Source organism: Microcaecilia unicolor, chromosome 2, assembly GCF_901765095.1.
Source record: "Microcaecilia unicolor chromosome 2, aMicUni1.1, whole genome shotgun sequence".
Lineage (NCBI taxonomy): Eukaryota > Metazoa > Chordata > Amphibia > Gymnophiona > Siphonopidae > Microcaecilia > Microcaecilia unicolor.
Genome location: NC_044032.1, coordinates 263718680 through 263739623, shown reverse-complemented (window position 1 = coordinate 263739623; position 20944 = coordinate 263718680). Strand labels below are relative to the sequence as shown.

The following is a 20944-nucleotide window of genomic DNA, read 5'->3' as shown; positions in this document are numbered from 1 at the left end:
CAAGTGGCACTAATGAAAGAAAATTTACTTTTGCAAAGAAAAATAGAAAATTTAGAAAATAAACAACGGATGAAAACTCAAAAATTTCCTAAAGTGCCATCAGTGGCTCCATTGTTAACCTTTAAGAGATACCTCACGGAAGTTTTGAAAATATCTGATCAATTATATCCACCGATCTCAAGGATTTACTATTTAGCGCCTTATACTAAGCAATCTACAGATCAAGTGTTAACAGCAGGATCAGAAATACCATTTGAGGAGTTAAATTTAAACCTTTCTCAAACAATAGAAAATGAACTATTAGGCGTACAAGCAGCTACCTTGATAGTGGACTTTGTGTTACAGCCTGATCGAGATTGGATCTTAAAGACCTTTTTTTTCTCACCGAGAGGATATGTTTCTTAATTGTAAAGTTAAGATATTTCCAGATGTATCTAAACAGACACAGAAAAGGTGTCAATCCTTTTTGAAATTGTGTACTCGTGTCCTCCAATTAGGAGGAATCTTCTGGTTAAATTTTCCTTGTAAATGCGTGATAAAATTGCAATCTTTTTGCAGTCCAAAAAGGTCTGTAAATGTTCGCTCTCATAGAAAACATACTTAACAGATTGCAATTTTATGAGAGCGAACATTTACAGACCTTTTTGGACTCTAAACAAGGCCCGGCTGTATCCTCACCATTAGCAAACCCCCTGATATCTACTCCGTAAGAATTATAAGCACGGGTGGTATACCCCTACTATTTTCCTGGTATTAAGTATTATAACTTTGAATTGTGTCTTGCCTTTATTGTGGACTTGAGATGTATATGTCATTGGAAAAAATTTAGTTATTTGTGAAATGTTTGAGTTATAACAGGTGACATTATTCTTTCTGAATTATTTTGAAATTAATAAATAAATATTAAAAAAAAAAAAAAAGAAACCTATATCCGTACATAAGATGGAAGGCTCATCTGCAACATCTATGCCATCTGACCCTTCTTCCTTCGCAGAGAACACAGAGGAACCCAAGGAACAGTGCCCCATACACAGGACACCTCACCCTCTCAGAAAATGTCGAGGGTTCATAGGGAAGCCTTTGAGGGAGCGCAAAGCATTGCTCAGAAGATTCAGATTCTGTTATAGGTGCTGTTGTTCCTCAAATCATCTGGCCAAAGACTGCCGAGTGCCTGTCCTATGTTCAAAGTGTGGTAGCGACCAACATGTTTCTGCCCTACACCCAGATGATGCAAAGCCGTATCCCAATTCCGAGGTGAATCATGGCGGGAAGAGGGAAGCACACCGACACTCCAAGTGGCTCTGAAATGCACAAGGGTGTGTGGGAAAACCCGCAAAGGTAGATCCTAAAATATGTCTGGCCAAGGTATACCCTGAAGGGTGGCCTGAGAAGGCAGTTAAGATGTACACCATCATAGATGAGCAGAGTAACCGGTCCCTTGCAAGATCAGAGTTTTACGACCTGTTTGATATCCAGCAAGGCTACTGTTCATATAGTATCAAAACTTGTGCAGGAGTGGTTCAAATGTTGGGAAGAGTAGCAAGTGGCTATGTAATAGAAGTGATAGATGGAAGCACCAAGTCATGATTACCTAGGTTAATTGAATGCGACCAGATACCAGATGACAAGGATGGGATTCCTACACCGGAGGTTGCATGGAATCATCCCCATCTGAGGCCCATAGCTAACCAACTCACACCGTTGGATCCAGACATGAATTGCGCAAAGGCCCACGTGGCGCCCCTATGTACACCGTCTTGACCTGGGTTGGACAATAGTAGGAAATGTCTCAATCGAACAAGAAAGGCAAATGTCATTGTGCTTTCCACCAATGTCATAGAAGGTGGAAGTGCTTCACTGTTTGAATCGTGTACCAACAACCTAACCACGAAAGAGGTTCCCGCCTATAAAGAACGGAGCGCTGTCTCAGCACTTTATAAAAACCTCTCCACAGTAGATTTAGGAGAGCACTTGCCACTTGGGAAGCTCAGTGTTCCAGACCACCAAGGATGACGACAAACCTGCCTTCTCCATAGAAGATAAAGAATTCCTGAACATTATGAGCAAAGAGTTCAAGAAAGACGAGTCAAACAGCTGGGCAGCACCACTCCCATTCCGTAAGCCCAGGTCTCGACTCCCAAACAATAGAAGTCAAGCCCTGTCTCGTCTTGCCTCGTTGCAGAGATCCTTGAGGAGGAAACCAGAGATGAAGCAGCAGTTTATAACTTTCATGCAGAACATGCTCACTAACAGTCATGCAGAGCTGGCCCCACCATTGGGAAAGAATGAAGAGTGCTGGTATCTACTTTTCTTCGGAGTATACCACCCATAGAAACCACAACAAATCCGAATTGTGTTTGACTCTAGCGCTCAGTTTCAAGGAACCTCACCGAACAGCATGCTACTCACTGGGCCCGATTTAGCCAATAGCCTATTGGGAATTCTAATTTGCTTCAGAAAGGAGATGAATGCCATCCAGCGATTCTCCTGTCTCCCCTGCTCCCCCTCCAGCCATTCTCCCGTCTCCCCTGCCCCCCCTCCAGCCACCCAGCGATTATGCTCTCTCAGAACGTTGGAGGTGAGTGCCCCCCCCTCTAGCCACCCAGCTATTCTCCTGTCTCCCCTGCCCCCCCTCCAGCCACCCAGCGATTCTCCTCTATCCCCTGCCCCCCCTCGAGCCATATAGCAATTCTCCTGTCTCCCCTGCCCCCCCTCGAGCCATCCAGCGATTCTCCTGTCTCCCCTGCCCCCCCTCCAGCCACCCAGCGATTATGCTCTCTCAGAACATTGGAGGTGAGTGCCCCCCCTCTAGCCACCCAGCTATTCTCCTGTCTCCCCTGCCTCCCTTCAGCCACCCAGCTATTCTCCTGTCTCCCCTGCCCCCCTCCAGCCACCCAGCGATTCTCCTGTCTCCCCTGCCCCCCCTCCAGCCACCCAGTGATTATGCTCTCTCAGAACGTTGGAGGTGAGTTCATTCCCTCAGTCCTGCCTTCTGATTACCTGCCCTCGACGTCATCATGTTTTGACGCGAGGGCGGGGCAGAGAGAGATGGTGAGTCGATGACACACTTACGAACCCTTCACTGAAGCCACGGAGGCAGCTTCAGAACGTTGAGGGTGCTTTTTATTATAGTAGATTTTTCATTTAGTGCAATATATTCTAACTCTCCCATCTTATTTCTTAGGCTCCTGGCATTCGCATATAGACATTTCAAACTATGTTTGTTGTGCCTATTTACATCATGCTCAGTACTTGACAATATTAATTTGCAATCTTTTGTCTGTTTTTTATTTTTATTTAACGACACCTGATCTACTATGGTCTCTTTTGCAACCTCACTATCAGGATACCCTATTTTCCCTGTTTTGGTGATATCTTTGAAAGATACCTTATCCCGAACCATGCGCTTTTGAGCGATTGTCGGCCTGCCAGCAGCCTGGTCCCACCCTGGTTAAGGTGGAGCCCATCCTTTCGGAATAAGCTCCCCCTTCCCCAGAATGTTGCCCCAGTTCCTAACAAATCTAAAACCCTGCACCATCGTCTCATCAATGCATTGAGACTCTGGAGCTCTGCCTGTCTCTTGGGCCCTGCGCGTGGAACGGGTAGCATTTCAGAAAATGCTACCCTAGAGGTTCTGGATTTGAGCTTTCTACCTAAGAGTCTAAATTTGGCTTCCAGAACCTCTTTCCCACATTTTTCTATGTCATTGCTACCCACATGTGATTGCCTGCTCAGAACCTTTAGGTTTTTTTTCCTGCCTCACATGGAACCTTCTTGAACTGACATAATCTCCATTTTGATTTTAAGTTTTCCCATAGCAAATAATAGGAAAACTACACTTTTACACATTTTTGTGGGGAAATCAATACAAAATCTCACCTAAATTACCAAGTTACTATAGCACTACTATACCAACATTTCAGTGTACTTACATTTAAAAAATACCCATTTTCCAAGAAAGTCTGCTCTTTTTCTCAAATTAAATAGTTTAAAATTTCTCACAATCCCTAGACGTTCTTCTGAAAAATTAATTTAACATCCCAGTCACTCTCTTTGTCAAGGAAGTTTCACAGGAACGCACCAAAAGCCTTATATGTACCACCCTGAAGTGGATTTTTACCCAAATTTAAACCTCCTAGCCTACCCTAGCAAGTTCTCAAGATCTCATAATTACAAAAAAAATTTAAAAAAGATAAAATTAACCCTTTGCATCCCAGGGTCGCATATACAAAAATTACATTTAAAAGAAAACTAAAAGTTTTCTCAGGTCACCAGACCCCTTACCTTGATCACCAGGTCTTCCCCAGCGACCCCGGTTGCCAGTATTAAAAAATCTCCTGAAACTCCAGCCAGGAAGGCCCAAAAGAATCGAGGCCCCAGCTTCAGTTTGGGCCTAGTCATGTCCCTGGAGTGCTACAGCACATGCGTGAAAGAACGTACATGCTCCGGGGACCCATCCACGCTGAAACCTGCCATTTCTTTACTGCTTCCAGCCTCAGGGACCTCATTCCCTGGCCGGACAGTGTCACGAACGGTTGCACTTTTGCAACCTCCCACCAGAGACCACAAAACGACTCTGGAGCCTCTCAACTTAGCACTGGCTACCAATGACCGAACTGGCCCCCAGACCCACACCCTAGATCCAGGTAAAAAAAAAAAATTAACCTTTTTAGGGGGTTACAGTACTTTAACATAATTTTTGAGTGAAGGTGAGACTCTGAGAGGCAATTTATTCGCTGATTTCCTGTAAGTGAAAAGGAACATCTTAATTATAGTCAAAGTTGAAATTAAAAAACTCTGGTTTCAATAAGAGCTGTGTTAAGAATAACTAAGCATATTTAAGCAGTGCTTATTCTCTAAGGTGAATTTATCATTTCAAAGGTGAAAGTTCTGTTCTGCCAGTGACTTTTCTGTCACCAGCACTGCTTAAGTTTGTGTCTGTCTCAGTAGATTTAGAGAGACCAATATCTGGCTGTTGTGTGTGTGTTTGTGTGTGTGAGTGTGCAGTTCTGCTGAAGTGAGTCAACTCAGAAGACCTGTAAGCTAGACAGGGAAATACAGTTCTAGACAGACAGCCACTAGTTGACAAGAAGACAATTTTTAATTTATTTTGAAAGTAGTGAGCCATATACAGTGAGGGCTAGGTTTACTAACCGGCGCTATGGGTGCATTAGCGGTTTTAACGTGTGTAAATGGAGTACGCTCGTTAAACGCAACGCGCCCATAGAAATATATAGGCGCCTTAACGTTTAACATGCCTTACATTTACACCTTAGGTATCTTGTGCTGAGGCAGGAGCACTCTGAGGAACAGAACTTGAAGTGATAAGGAGGCAGGTTTCTTCCTTTTTGATTGTGATTTTAAGAATAGGTTGTAGGTGCAGCTGCTGCTCCTGTGCCATCATCTACTCCTGGGAGAAAGAAGCAGGGCCCCACCACAGAAAGGAGAAGAACTGAAGATTCAAACAACCCACAGATGTCTTCTGCATCTACGTAGACATCATTAAAAGAGACTGAAGTTAACATCGAGTATATTTACCTACATCAAGAGAATTCCTGGTGCAAAGACTGAATAGGGAAAGGGATCCATAGTCCCAGTTTACACTTTCTGGTTTCTTGGTTTAACACATTACCAGAAATTTAATAGAAGTAGTTAAAGACATACATATTTCAAGCTGGTAGTTAAAAGGTAAAGGTTTTTGGTCATGAACTGTTGAGGTGGAAATAAGCAGATTTCTAATATACAAATTCAGCTGAATTTATTCTGAGAACAGAAAGAATGTAAACAAAGCTGGAGTTTGTTAGAATGGTATACTATTGTGAAATACTTTGGAAGAGTTCTCAATAAGCTGAATTTACTTTAAACCTTTGATATTTTCCTTTCAAACTTTATTTTAAGCAATAAAAAGTTAAATAATTTCAATCCAGAGTGTAACATCTTTTCTCTGCTCTAACCACATAATTATACATCATCCACATACTATCTTACCTCTTTCATCCTTTGAGGGAGAAAGATGAGGTTCCTTTTTTATGAGGAAGTGTCTTCCTTCACAAAGCAGCTTACCCGAAGGTAAAACTCAGCCCCAAAATAGCTACTCTTTAGGGTAAGGGATGAAGGGACCCCTTACAATAAGGCCATTAACCAAAATCCTAGCTCTGGAGCTATTTTTGTTTATTTATTTCCCATATTTGCTAGACTGCCTTTTGAGCAAATAATGTCTACTAACCTGCTTATAATCGAACGAGAATAACGCCCAAGTTCCGACCTAAATCGGGAGATGGGCGTTCTTCTCACAAAAACAAATAAAGCGGCATAATCGAAAGCCGAACTTTGGACGCTTTCAACTGCACTCCGTCGCGGATGCGGACAAAGTTGACGGGGGAGTGTCGGAGGCGTGGTGAAGGCGGAACTGGGGCGTGGTTATCACCCGAACAGAGATGGGCGCCCTTCGCCGATAATGGATGCGTTTGTAGCTAGAATTTAGGGCACTTTTCCTGGACCCTGTTTTTTGACGAATAAGGCCCCAAAAAGTGCCCTAAATGACCAGATGACCCCCAGAGGGAGTCGGGGATGACCTCCCCTGACTCCCCCAGTGGTTACTAACCCCCTCCCACCACAACAAATGATGTTTCACAACTTTTTACTTTCACCCTCAAATGTCATACCCTCCTCCCAAGCAGCAGTATGCAGGTCCCTGGAACAGTTGTTAGGGGGTGCAGTGGACGTCAGGCAGGTGGACCCAGGCCCATCCCCCCCCTACCTGTTAGAATTGTGCTGCTTAATGCTACTAGTCGTCCAACCCCCCCCAAACCCCCTGTACCCACATGTAGGTGCCCCCCTTCACCGCTTAGGGCTATAGTACTGGTGTAGACTTGTGGGCAGTGGGTTTTGAGGGGGATTTGGGGGGCTCAACACCCAAGGGAAGGGTGCTATGCACCTGGGAGCTCTTTTACCTTTTTTTTTGTTTTTGTAAAAGTGCCCCCTAGGGTGCCCGGTTGGTGTCCTGGCATGTGAGGGGGACCAGTGCACTATGAATCCTGGCCCCTCCCACGAACAAATGCCTTGCATTTATTCGTTTTTGAGCTGGGCGATTTCATTTTCCATTATCGGTGAAAAGCAAAAACGCCCAGCTCACACCTTGGCGAATAAAGCATGGGCGTCTATTTTTTTTAAAAAATACGGTTCACTCCGCCCCTTCACGGACCCGTTCTCGGAGATTAACGCCCATGGAGATAGGCGTTTCTGGTCGATTATGCCCCTCCAAGGCTGTTTACGTTTTAAAAAATGCATAGGAGAGTTTGAACTGAAGCTTTCTAGAATATCACACTTTCAACTGCTTTCACTACTCAAATGATGTTTGAATGCTCAGCCTTAAAGAGCAGTGTGTCTCTTCACTGTTCTCTTGGAAAGCAGTTGTAAATATTGGTTATGTAAAACCTACCTCTGTGTACATATCGAATTGAAGCTGGGTAACAGCTGAAGGACAGCAACTGTTGTTTAGCAATAAAAAGGTGTGTCCTGGGACAAATTTGGGATTTAACTCCTACCTTTCTCACTAGTTCAAGCTGTTACTTTCAGGCAATACCTTTCTACTCTCAATCATGTCCTTTTCCATCCCTAAACTCTCTAGTCTAGAACATACCAAAAATACTCCCAGGGGACATGATCAAAGGTCCCTTCTAAATCAAAACTAACTGCTAACTTCCCTTTCCCTGCCCATTGCGCTGTTCTGTACCCAACAATTAACAAACACTAGTCACTGCACTCCTCCCTGGAACAAATCCTACCTGCTCCTTAGTAACAAAACAGGTAACACCCCATTAAGGGGCCGTTTTACTAAGCTGCGGTAAAAAGGGTCCTGCGCTACTGGCGGGGTCATTTTTGCCACATGCTGAGGCCCTTTTTACTGCAGTGGGTAAAAAGGCCAAAAAAAGACATGGCCATGCGGTAAGATTGCTCTTACCGCATGGCCATGTGGGGGGGAGCACTTACTGTCACCCATTGAGGTGGTGGTAAGGGCTCCTACACTAACCTGGTGGTAACCGGGTAGTGCACGGTACTGCCTGATTACCACCAGGTAACCCTCTGCAGAAATATTTTGTGAATATTTCCACTAGCACTGTAAATGTCGTGTGCTGGTGGTGGAACTACTGCTGGTGCCCACGTTGGACCGGCGGTAGCTCCAGATTGGTGTGCAGTGGGCTTACTGCTGCTCAGTAAATGAGTCCCTAAGATGGTTAGCCAGGAGAAATCCAGAAGCATTCAGGTATAAATACGGCCTTTAGATTCTGGTAAGGCTGTCCACCAATGAAAGGAATAATGCCAAAGTGGAAATATATTATTTATCATAGATATAAAAATAACAATATGGCAAAATGCAAAGCAAGTTACAAAACTCTGCACACTACCCAAAATATATTGATTATTACACCAATATATGTATATATGTAACTACACAACTATAATATATCCTGAGAAAAGATGATCACTTAGCACAAAGTTAGGCTAATGACCACAGGTCCTGAAAAAACCAATCAATTACAGGCAAAACGAATGCTAACTAAAACCTGAGCTATAAGAAGAAAATTCCTGCGTCTCTCATCCTTGTGGTCCCGTAGGTCCCAGAGTTCAGGAGATATGCAGAATCAGATTTCTTCCAGCTCTAGCAGAGTGCACTGGCGAGCCCTTGTAGATCAGGAAAAGTCCATGGTCCCTGCTCTGTGTAGCTGGTTACTTAGTTCATAGAAGGTCATTTATCATTAAATCTTCTTCTCTTCCGCCTTTCTCTCTTGTCCAGCATTGGCATCCCTCTGGGTCAGGTGACACATATGGACCAATCACCAACACTGTACCTCTGTCCAGCAGATATTCATGGTCATGACAATGAGGCCTTGTGTGCTTCCAGAAAGAATCTCTTATCAGTCACAAGCCTGATGGTAGCAAACTCCCCTCCATGGTTCATAGATGTACCGGAGACTCTGTCTCTGTAAGTCACGCTCCTATGCACCTTCCCAGGAGATAAGGTGGATGGCTAGTGCATGTAAGCACATGTCCTTGGATGGTGAAGTCATTAGCACAGCTATGCCAAGTAGTAGTTTTTCTTGAAGAAAGCTGGTTTCTGATGTATTCAGACCTCAAGCTGCAGAATCCATTTCAAATCAGAAAAGATGGTTCAGGCCTAGCAAAGGTGAGACAGCAGGAAAAGACCCCTACAGCTTCCTGAGGGAACAGGAATCCTCTATTTCACTTCTGAGAAACAAAAGTGAAAGGAGAGACTGGGCTGCATGTGCATTTTCCAGCAAGGCGACCTGGACTATCTACTGGGCTGAAGGAAGTATCATCAAAATCTACAGGATTCCTGCGGATCCAAGCATACCTCCACTGATCCATATTTGAGGACCTGCATCTGAATCTCGGAGCCCCTGAGTCTCATTGCAGCCACAACCAAGAACTGTATATGAACATTGTTGTGAAGTGTACTGATCTGCTTTTACCCATTGCAGTAGCATACGAGAAAAGAGGACTTTTCTCTGGGATTTGGAGTTAGGAGTACAATTGAAAGTTTTAACCTTAATTCATAAAGACTTGAACAATGAAGCCCCAGTTAGCTTAGCTGTTAATTTAAAAATGTATCATCCCAATCGAAGGCTGTGCTCTGCTGATAAACTACTGCTGAATATGCCTTCTTTTAAAGTCAGCACCCAAGAAGAAGATCTAGGTGTCCTTGTAAACAATACGCTGAAATCTGTTGCCCAATGTGTGGCAGCAGCCAAAAAAGCAAACAAGATGCTAGGAATTATTAGGAAAGGGATGGTAAAAAGGACAAAGAATACTATAATGCCTCTATATCGCTCCATGATGCAACCGCACCTTGAGTATTGCGTTCAGTTCTGGTCACCGTATCCCAAAAAGGATATAGCGGAATTAGAAATGGTTCAAAGAATAGCAATCAAAATGTTAAAGGGGATGGAACTCTTCTCATATGACAAAAGGCTAAAGAAGTTAGGGCTCTTTAGCTTGGAAAAGAGACAGATGAGGGGGAGATATGACTGAGGTCTACAAAATCCTGAGTGGTATAGAATGAGTAGAAGTGAATCGATTTTTACTTTTTCAAAAAGTACGAAGACTAGGGGACACTCAAGGAAGGCTTGGACAAGTTCCAAGAGGAAAAGTCCATAGTCTGTTATTGAGACAGACATGCAGGAAGCCACTGCTTGCCCCGGGTTTAGTAGCATGGAATGTTGCTGCTATTATTTGGGTTTCTGCCAGATACTTGTGACCAGGATTGACCATTGCTGGATGCAGGATACTGGGCTAGATGGATTATTGGTCTGACCCAGTATGGTTGTTCTTAACTTTAAGGCAGCACCAAAAATACACTTATTTCAGAGAGCTTTTGGAATATAACCTTTCCCCCCTCTCCCTTTGGTGGGACTGGACCTGGGAGACAAGTAGTGAAGTGACGTTTTCTTTTACCTGAACTATCTATATTGGGGTTCCCTTCCTTTTTTATGTAACTTGATTGTAAATGGCCTGACTACAAGGTGGTATATCAAATAAGCACAACCTTGTAACCATGTTCTATGTGTGTGAATGAGACCATGTATTCTCTTAGGCACTGAATGTCTGTGTACTCTTATTCTCTAGTGTGCCCACTACAATATTTACTGTACTGCCTTTTCTAGGTATGCTCTTGTTGTGTGATTCCTGGAAACTAGTGCTATTATAATACGGTAGAGTTGCTCTATAAATCCTCAATGATTTCCATAGGGTTATGTATTACTTCACAGTGTGCCTGATACTGGATTTTGGATTTGCATTATAGCAGATAAATCATGCCTAACAGCCAGGAAAGGACATTATTCTCAGGACAACCCAGAGGAATCCAGTGGGATGCAGCGCGCCACTTGCAGGGGTCCTTACTTTCCCCTACTCGTATACTGAGAGTTAAGGAATAACAAGTTTAAAAAAAATTAACAACAGCACAGTCACTCTTTATTAAGAGATAAGCACTAAGGTAATGTCTGATTTCAGTTTGAAGCCTTTAAGAGTCCCGGGTCTCAATAGCATATTCCAAAGGTATAGATTTAGTCCACCCTAATTAAATATGCAAATAAAGTGCCAGGGAACAGATCACTGCTTCTCTGGCTACCAGTCAACAGGTGAAAATTGTTAAGTACTCCCCACCACCCCAATCTTAAGGGCTTCAAAAATCCTCTCTCATTTCTTTTCACACAATGTAGTAATAGTATGTATATACCACCTACAAGCCTAAGAGCTATTGAAGCAGTAAACATTCAGGAACATTAGCTATTTTTCTGTCCCTGGAGGGCTCACAATCTAAGAGGCCCTCCTCTGCATAGGAGGCTCATACATAATTCACTGAGCAGACAAGAGTTGGGACCTAGGGTAGTAGAGTAGGTTGAGACAGCAGACAGTGGTGGTAAACAGAGTTAATTTTGAGGAGACAAGGGTGATGAGATGATGCCTCAGGGGCCTGTTCTCTTCAACAGTTAGAAGTGATATTACAGAGGGGTTGTTGGCAAAGATTTATCTGCTCAGACAAGTGAAGGGGCAAAACAAACTCCACAAGATAAATCCAAGGACAGTACAAAGGTGAAGAACCAAAAAAGGTCCAGGAACAAGAGTGTGCAAGGGAATTAATAAATATTATTATTAAAATGAACCAAGACCCATTTTAATAAAGTTTATTAATTCCCTAGTACACCCTTGTGCCTGGACTTTTTTTGGTTCTCCAGTTTTGTATTATCTAAAGATTTATCTGCTTCTAAATGATACTACAAGGTGGCAATGGTGTAGAAAGAATGAGGAATGGTCAACTACAACAGTGCAAAAAAGTCTGACATCCTATAATTTGGGAACTATGGAACATAGGAAGAGGAATAACCAATAGAAAAATGAGGTAATGCCTCTGTACAAGACAACAAAGTTAGATTGTGAGCCCTCCAGGGACAGAGAAATACCCAGTGTACCTGAATGTAACTCACCTTCAGCTACTACTGAAAAAGGTGTGAGCAAAATCTAAACAAATAAATAAAAGTCATCTGGCATACTATGTCCAATTCTGGGAGGCTGTCAAAGGATATAGACCAGGGCTTCTGAAACCAAGTCCCTAGATTGGGATCTCACTGAAGACCATACATTCAATAAGTGCAACACAAAAGGATTAGGAATCTCTCAAACCAAACCTTTCAGGGAGCCTAAAACCCATAAAAGGCGTTTCAAAGCAAATCGGGGAAAAGACGCTTCCGCCAACATTATGCCAGGCTTATCAATATTATTTTCCCAAACCAACAGTTGACAAAGTTGCCCTGTCTAATAGTACCACACCAAATTAGGGACTCCTCTTACCCCCAATTCAACTTGTTGCCACATCAATAATTTAGATAATCTAGCAGGCCTTCTCCCTCATATAAATTTATTAACTTCTCTATGAAGGTGCATTAGTCTCCCCATTGGTACAAGCATAAGAATATAAGAATAGCCATACTGAGTCAGACCAATGATCCATCTAGACCAGTATTCTGCCTCCAGAAGGCCAATCCAGGTCACAAGTACCTGGCTGAAACCCAATTAGTACCGTCTTTCCATACTAGCAGTGGCTCCCCCCATGCCCATCTCAATAATAAACAGACTATGGACTTTTCCTCCAGGAGTTTGTCCAAACCTTTTTTTAAACCCAGCAAAGGCAATATTTGGAAGGAAAAACAAAAGGTGAGGGAGGATATTCATTTTGACCCCCACTATCCAGTGATAGCCAACCTCCTTTCAAAAGTGTGATTTTCAATATAATGTAACCCTACTCCATCTGCCCTATGGCTGCTTATGCTATGCAGGAGACAGGCTCTGTACACCTTCAGGTTTCTTTGGATGAGCTCTCCAGTACCTGGAATCAGTGTTCTGGGACTTGTGCCTGCAGTGCTAACATTGGTAGGTATCAAAAAAAGACAGTTGTTCATTGAGCCCTGTGATAAACCCTCCTTGCGCTGCAGGATTCACCATAGAACAGTGTTCAACAATAATCAGTTTTACTTACTTACACTTGTTAACTGCACAGTACATGCTAGCATGAAATGGTATTTACAAGAAAGTAAATAATCAGATTACCCATTAAGCATATATTAGCATAAAGCATTCCAAGTAGTTTCAAACACAAGGAAACTTAACCTTGCAGTACTAGTATGAGACTGAAGTACAGCCCCAGGCCATATTACCCAACAACAAATACCTGGCAGCCAAAAGAACTGAACTGAAAAAGGAAAATCACTCTGCAGGGCATGCACACAGTCCAGTTGGTGGCCACAGTGAGATTTTTGAGACTTTTAGCACTCTGAGTGCTCTAATGATGAATGAATCTTTCATTAGGGTTAGAAGCCTCCCAATCACATGATCTCTGTATGCTACACTGCAGACAATCCTTTCAGATATCTGGAAGGACTGTATCCTTCCCTGGAATGAAGGATTCCAAATTTTGTTTCTTCCTACTAACCATCACTGGGTAAAATTTGTACAGGTTACCTCTGTTTAGTGGTGGGAATATTTCCTTTGCAAGTGTCTGAGTCTGTTCTGGCTTTCATACAGGGTATGTGTTCAACTCTGGGCCAAGAGGAGGAGCCTTTTGCTTGCAAACGCAGGCAGATACCTCTTCTTTCTGTTGGATCTCTGTAGCAGTTTTACTTCTCTTTCCATTGTGGAGATCCTCCCGTTGGCTTGAGTCCCATGGAATCAGAGACTCTTTCTGTTCATTGATGAACCACAGTTCCCCCACCTCCAGTCTCTGCGTCAGCTTTCTCAACTCTGCTGCTCTCTATCACTGCATGAAAGGCATCAGAGGGCTCAATCTGTCCTCCTTTTTCTGGAGCCATATGGTAACCCTACTGAATCAGAGAGTGCTATCAGCACATGGAAATTAACCCTGTCACTGTTGGCAGTGGCAGGGGATCGAGCAACTTCCTGTGAGCTAATCTAGTAAAGTTTAAATTAATCAAATCAATTTTTTGCCATTAACTACCTGCAGGCTTTGGTTGAGTCCCACAGCAAGGAGCACTGCCTCTCTTTCTAGTTTTTTTTACTGCAACCAGGGAAAGAAAACTCCAGAATTTGGTAAGTTTACCAGTCAGTATTCACCCTGTGGCAATCAGCGTTTTTTAAAATGATGACCAACGCTGGCTAAATTAGCTCTGGATATTCAATGCCAGGCAGCGGCGTACCAAGGGCGGGGCGGTGGGGGCGGTCCGCCCCGGGTGCATGCTACTGGGGGGGGGGGGGTGCCGCGCGCCTGTCGGTTCCCTGCTCCCTCTGCCCCGGAACAGGTTACTTCCTGTTCCGGGGCAGAGGGAGCAGGGAGCCAGCAGAGCCGAGAGCCGCGCGGCTGCTCCTCGCAGGTAAAGATGCACCCGGGGGGAGGGGGGGGGTTTGATGCGCTGGGGGTGTGTGTCATTTCACCAGGGGGTGTCGTGCTGCATCCCGGAGGGTGCGCATCGGTGATCCGCCCCGAGTGGCAGCCAACCTAGGATCGTCACTGATGCCAGGCCATGTTAGGGCACTGGCACAGAATATCTGGCTCTCACTAGATATGCAATGGCTGCCATGTGGGTCCTGGCCAATATTCAGCTGGGACTCACATAAGACACTTATGTGGGTCCCAGCTGAATATCAGCAGGATACATAGGAGCCAACTTTTCAAAATGATTGGGGGGTGCTGAAATTTTTTTTTTTTTACAGGTGGTGCATTTCCCCCCTCTCCCCCTCTCCCCCTCTCCCCCTCCTTCCTCCTCTTCCCCCCTCCTCCCCCCTCTTCCCCCTCCTCCCCTCTCCTCCCCCCCACTTCATTATTCAATATCTCTCTGTGAAACAGCAGTAATAAAAAAGGCAAGTGCATTTTTATAATAACCATTGCATTCCATAAAACAAAAAGGAGCAAGTTCCTACACTTTTGTTATACAAAAAAATCCACATTTCAGAGTGAAGCAAACTTACTTTAAATAAAGCTATAAACAACAAGTGCTTTTTGGCCTGAAAACAAACTGACCTGACAGCTGCACGGAGGAGAGGGAATTAGGGAAAAGTTACCTTCTTCAGTTTTTAACGTCGTCTGGCAGCTGACTGGCTGGCTGTGTTCTGGGGTGGGCTGGCTCCTTTCCCTGTACCTCTCTGGCTCACTCTCTGCCCTTCTTCAACGTTCCAGGCCGCCGGCAGCATCAACACGGTAAGCACACACTACCTTCGGTGACTCTGGAAGCTCTCCCTCTGTTGTAGCATCCCGCCTATGCGGGACAGAAAACTGTAACAGAGGGAAAGCTTCCGGGCTGCCGAAGGCAGTGTGCTTACTGCACTGACACTGCTGGCGGCCCGGAACATTGAAGGACAGTGGACAGTGGTGTAGGGCAGGGAGCAGGACGGTGCAGGGGCTGGAGCGGGAGGGACAGGCACTTTATGCCCACGCGCCACGACTGCTGCCTAATTATTGGGCGGTAAGCACTAAGCACACACTACCTTCGGTGGCTCCGGAAGCTCTCCCTCTGTTGCTGCATCCCGCCTATGCGGGACAGGAAACTGTAACAGAGGGAAAGCTTCCGGACCGCCGAAGGCAGTGTGCTTACTGCACTGACACTGAGTCACTGACGGCGCGGCGGCTTGGATACATTGAAGGACAGCGGAGTGCGGACAGCGGTGCAGGGCAGGGAGTGGGAGTCGGGACGGTGCAGAGAGTGGGAGGGACAGGCACTTTATGCCCACTTGCCACTGCCTCAATTATTGGGGGTGCTTGAGCACCCACAGCACCCACAGAGTCGGCGCCTATGGCAGGATACGCACAAGGGGAGTTTACATTTCCCCCTTCCCACACCACCCACAAACTCTGACTCCCCCTTCACCCCCCCCCCCCCAACAAGTTCTGTTCCTCCCCCTCCCTCCCTTCAGTTCCAGTATACAAACAAATTTCCACCTCCATCACATCAACTACCTAATTGTCAGAAAGAGCTAAGAAATTTCAGACAGGGTAAAACTGTACTGTGGTATGCACACAGATTTTTGTTGGGGGCTCATGTAAACATTGGAACTCTTACAGTATGTACGGGTTTAAAAAGTCCAAAAAAGAAAAAATCTGTAAAGGCCTTGAGTTAAAGAAATATTTCTCAACCATCTGCCCGATATTTGAAAGGATTTAACCGGGCAGGAGAGGCTGTATTCTCTGAGGACAAGCAGGCCTATAATTCTTTCAAATGGGTAACAAGCTTAAAAATAGGTCTTTGAGCATGAGACGTGATCCATTGCATATGCGCGAGTGCCTTTCCACCCACCGTGAGAGTGCAGGACCAGCAGTTCTCTTTTTTCCGTGGTGAGGAGAGGACGTGTCGTATATCCACTCCTCACAGCTGGTTTGGTTGATCTTTTTGCGCCTTCCTTTTTTTGTCCTTTTCTTCATACCTCTTTCAGGGGTTACTTTATTTTATCCTTCCTTGTATAATTTTTTAGATTAGATTTGCCTTTTTTCTACGCTTTCTTTGTTTTTACTGCACTTACTAGGCTGTGTGTAGGCTTGAGCTACGACTGGGCTTTTTCCTTTTCTATTATTTGGCACTCTTTCTTTTGTTTAGCGCTATTATTTGGTTTGGCCATGGCTGTTTTTCCTTTTATGTCATCAAAGGATCCCAGTATCTTTAACCACTGCATTTGGTGCAATAGGACTGAGCAGGGCCATGCAACCACACAAGCGGTCCCTCAGCATGGGCATTTCTTGTGAGATCTTCTGACCATGGGGTACCCCCCTCAGTGGATCTCTTTGCCACTCATTCCAATCACAGAGTCCTTCAGTTCTGTTCCAGGCTCCAGGCCCATGACAGGCTAGTGTTGGATGCCTTCCTCCTTCATTGGGGGACAGGGCTTCTGTATGCATATCCTCCCATTCCTCTTGTGGGGAAGACTTTGCTAAAACTCAAGCAAGACCACAGGACCATGATCTTGATCGCTCCCTACTGGCCCTGGCAGATCTGGTTCCCTCTTCTTCTGGAGTTATCCTCCGAAGAACCATGGAGATTGGAGTGTTTTCCGACTCACATCATGTAGAATGCGGGATCTCTTCCGCATTCCCAGCCACCTGTCTCTGGCCCTCATAGCCTGGATGTTGAGAACTTAGAATTAGCTTCCTTGCATCTTCCTGAGGGTGTCTCCAGGATATTTCTGGCTTCCAGAAAAGATTCCACTAAGAAGTGTTGTTCTTTAAAATGGAGGAGGTTTGCCATCTGGTGTAAGGGCAAGGCCCTAGATCCTATCTCCTGCCCTACATAGATCCTGCTTGAATACCTTCTGCATCTCTCCTAGTCTGGTCTCAAGACCAACTCTGTAAGGATTCACTTCAGTGCCATTAGTGCTTATCAACGTGTAGCGGGTAAACCCATCTCTGGACAGCTTCTAGTTGTTTGCTCCATGAGAAGTTTGCTGTTGACAAAGTCCCCTGTCAAACCTCCACTTGTGTCATAGGACCTCAACGTTGTTCTCACCCAGGTGATGAAAGCTCCTTTTGAGCCACTTGATTCCCGTCATCTGAAGTACCTGATCTAGAAGGTCATGTTTTTGGTGACTGTTACTTCAGCTCGCAGGGTCAGTGAGCTTCAGACCTTAGTGCAGATGCACCTTATACAAAGTTTCATCATAACAGAAGTCCTCCGCACGCACCTTAAATTCCTACTTAAGGTTTTGTCAGAGTTCCATCTGAACCAGTTGATTGTCTTGCCAACATTCTTCCCCTGACCTCAGCGTACTGTACACCTTGGACTGCAAGCATTTGACAGTTCTTGAAAAGATATTGAAACAGAGTTTGCTATCAGATGAAAAGTTGTTAGAACAACAACTGACAATGATTACAACTTTGAAAAAGCCTTCTTTGTAATTGGTCAGCATGACAATGATAATGAAGGTGAAGACGAAGACGTAAGTGATGAATTAGACAGCACTACTAATGTAGTTGATATTGACAATGATGTTGATAAAGTGTTCTTTGCTATATTGAAGCCAACTGTTTCAGACAGAGACTCCCTTGGTCTATACCTGCAGCTCCAGTCAGAAGACATCAGTAGTATTGCAACGTAGACTGATTTGAAGGAACTTTCATATCAGACTGAACAATCCACTTCCTGCTAGTGCAGTGGTTTATCATCTTTTTACCTGTGCTGGATTAATGACTCACATAAGTGGCAGTCATTTTCAAAATTTAGTTTTACTAAAAGCAAAGTGGATTGACTTGTAGCACAATAAAATTGTTGGGATAAAAGCGTTAACGATAGTTGCAATCATTGTAGTTGTGGCACTTTTACTTTTTACTCAAAAAGTATTATATTAGGCAATAACTTTTATACTTTCACTTAAGTACATTTTTTATGTGGTCTTCACTATACTTTTACTTACGTATTAAAATATACATTTATTTTTACTTAAGTGCTTTGGCCTAGTACTTTGAACAATGCTGTTTAAATCACAAGTGATTCCTCTTCCCGGAGCAGTGTCTCAGTTATTGCCTGGGCCAGAAATCCTGCAGGAGCAACCCTGTGACAGTTGTAAAGCTGAAGTGTTGAGTCTTTGTGTCATCTTGTGTCACTTGGTGACTAGCTACAGATCATTTGAGAGCCATGACTTCACAAAGCTCCTTTAGTTCCAGAACTGACCACTAGAATGTCCTTCATTATCCATTAGCATTTCCTGTCTGCTTTTAAATACATTATTGTTCCCAGAGGGTTTTACTCTTCTCATTCCAGGACAGGGGAAGAGGGACTGAAGCTTCCTTCCATATCCCTTGCCTCAACCTCAGTCTGGTGAGGTGTAGAGCAATTAAGTGGGCTGTTTATTGGCTTGGTTCACTTTAAATGTATGCTCTGCTGCAGATGCAGCTATACTGAATTCTCCTCTATACTCCCTTCAAAATTTATATATTGAGCAAGTTAGTACCTGAGTTTCACTTATCAGATATATATAGGGATTGGTTCATTTTTTATTTAGTATTACTATTTACCTCTCCCTTAGTGAGATTCCTTCTAGTTTTGAAGTGTTTAAATCACAAGTACATTAACTACTTTTGCCACATGCTCTGAAAAATTAGCTTAACTATGCTTTGAAAAAAATGCCCATATTTGTTTTTTAAAGGTACTACTAGTTAATTCATGGAGTGTACCATAGTCCTTGTGCTTGTCACACACCCATTCATTCGGGCTGCTGCTCTTATCATTGCACATCTAGATCCCATCTAGGTGCATCATTTACACCAGGATTTTACAAAGTGTGGTGTTGGGATTCCAAACAGGGTCCTCCATGAGGCCTTCATTATCCTGCCCTGGGAGGGGGATTTGTGTATGTGTTTTCTATAACAGCAAAAATGGACTGGTGCCCAATGAAATGTTGGCAAGCACTGGTTTACACCGTGCTTCCCTTATGAAAACAGAAAGTTTTCTCTTCCAATTGACTATTGGTTGATTCCTGTGGACTGTGCAAATGTTTGCATGCAGCTGCTGTTAAATGCCCTTACAAATGAAAAACTCCCTGTGATCCTGTCTGTGCAGCTCCAGCACAAAATAGCCTCATTGCCTCACTTATAATGCATCCTGAGGCTGCAGTGGTCCAAACCCAGGTTTTCCTTAAGAGAAGTTGCAAAACCCCAATTTATCACCTCTCTCACACCTGGCCATAAATGCATGAGCAGCAAGTTAGGGAATGCGCCTTTACCTGCATGCCTTAGGTCACTAGCCTGACAGGGAATAGACAAGCCTCGCAGAATGTAAACTAAAGCTCACAGTCTTCAAAAGTTGCCACATTCTCCTGCCATGAGCTTCTTCAAGTTGTAGAGTTCCTGAGAGCCATATGCACTCTGTGACAAACATGGGGTCCTGTGAATCTATTAGTGTGGGGTGCATCATATGCAGAGATGCTTCATATCAATTTCCATGCATCAGCAGGCTCTCAAGGCCTTCCTCAGGAACAGTTCCACCAATTTTGACCACCATTGCTTTTCTGACAAAGCCACGCAATTTGCAATATCTTTAGCTCCCCTTTGGCACTTGAGAATCGTGACCTCCTTCGTTTCCCTTCGGCACTGACCACCCTGCTCTGGTATCCAGATCTCTGGGATGTTCTCTCTCTAGTTCACAAAATTGACTGAAAATTGATTGCTGTGTATGGATCTTCCCCCATCAACATGGCAAGAGCTTTGAAATCAGGCATCTTAAGCTACCTAAATTCAGTTAAAAAAAACCAAACCAAACCAAACAAATAAAAATTTCCCATCAGCCAACCCAAGGTTTTTTCACCATTTTGCCTCCACCCATCTTTAGTATCACAGGTGGGCCTCTAATTATGGGTCCAGTTAGATCTCAAAAACACCTTACGTGGAGGGGCATAATCAAACGGCGCCGGCAAAATCGCTGGCTGGCCATCTTCGTAGCCAAGCGTATTTTCGAAATATGCTTGGCGCCAGCCAAATCACTCGCCGGGTTTACAGCAGGATTGCCGGCGGATCACCGGGTTTACATGAGATGGCCGGCTCCGTTTTCCAGCCATAATGGAAACTGGGCCCGGCCATCTCAAACCTGGCTAAATGCAAGGCATTTGGGCGTGGGAGGAGCCAGCATTTGTAGTGCACTGGCCCCCCTGACATGCCAGGACACCAACAGGGCACCCTAGGGGGCACTTAAGAAAATTTAAAAAAACAAAACAAAAATAGCTTCCAGGTGCATAGCACCCTTACCTTGGGTGCTGAGCACCCCAAATCCCCCCAAAATCCACTCCCCACAACTCTACACCATTACCATAGCCCTAAGGGGTGAAGGGGGGCACCTACATGTGGGTACAGTGGGTTTTGGGGGGGGGTTGGAGGGCTCCCATTTACCACCACAAGTGTAACAGGTGGGGGGGGGGGATGGGCCTGGGTCCACCTGCC

General features: G+C 44.4%; 1 protein-coding gene across 1 annotated transcript in view; it reads left to right on the top strand.

Annotated features, from left to right (window-relative positions):
- Nucleotides 1-13746: 13746 nt before the first annotated feature.
- Nucleotides 13747-20944, top strand: part of L1CAM (L1 cell adhesion molecule) — a 302701-nt gene continuing 295503 nt past the window's right edge. The window contains 1 exon segment of the mRNA XM_030194088.1: nucleotides 13747-14124. The gene's annotated coding sequence lies outside the window, so the exon portion shown is untranslated.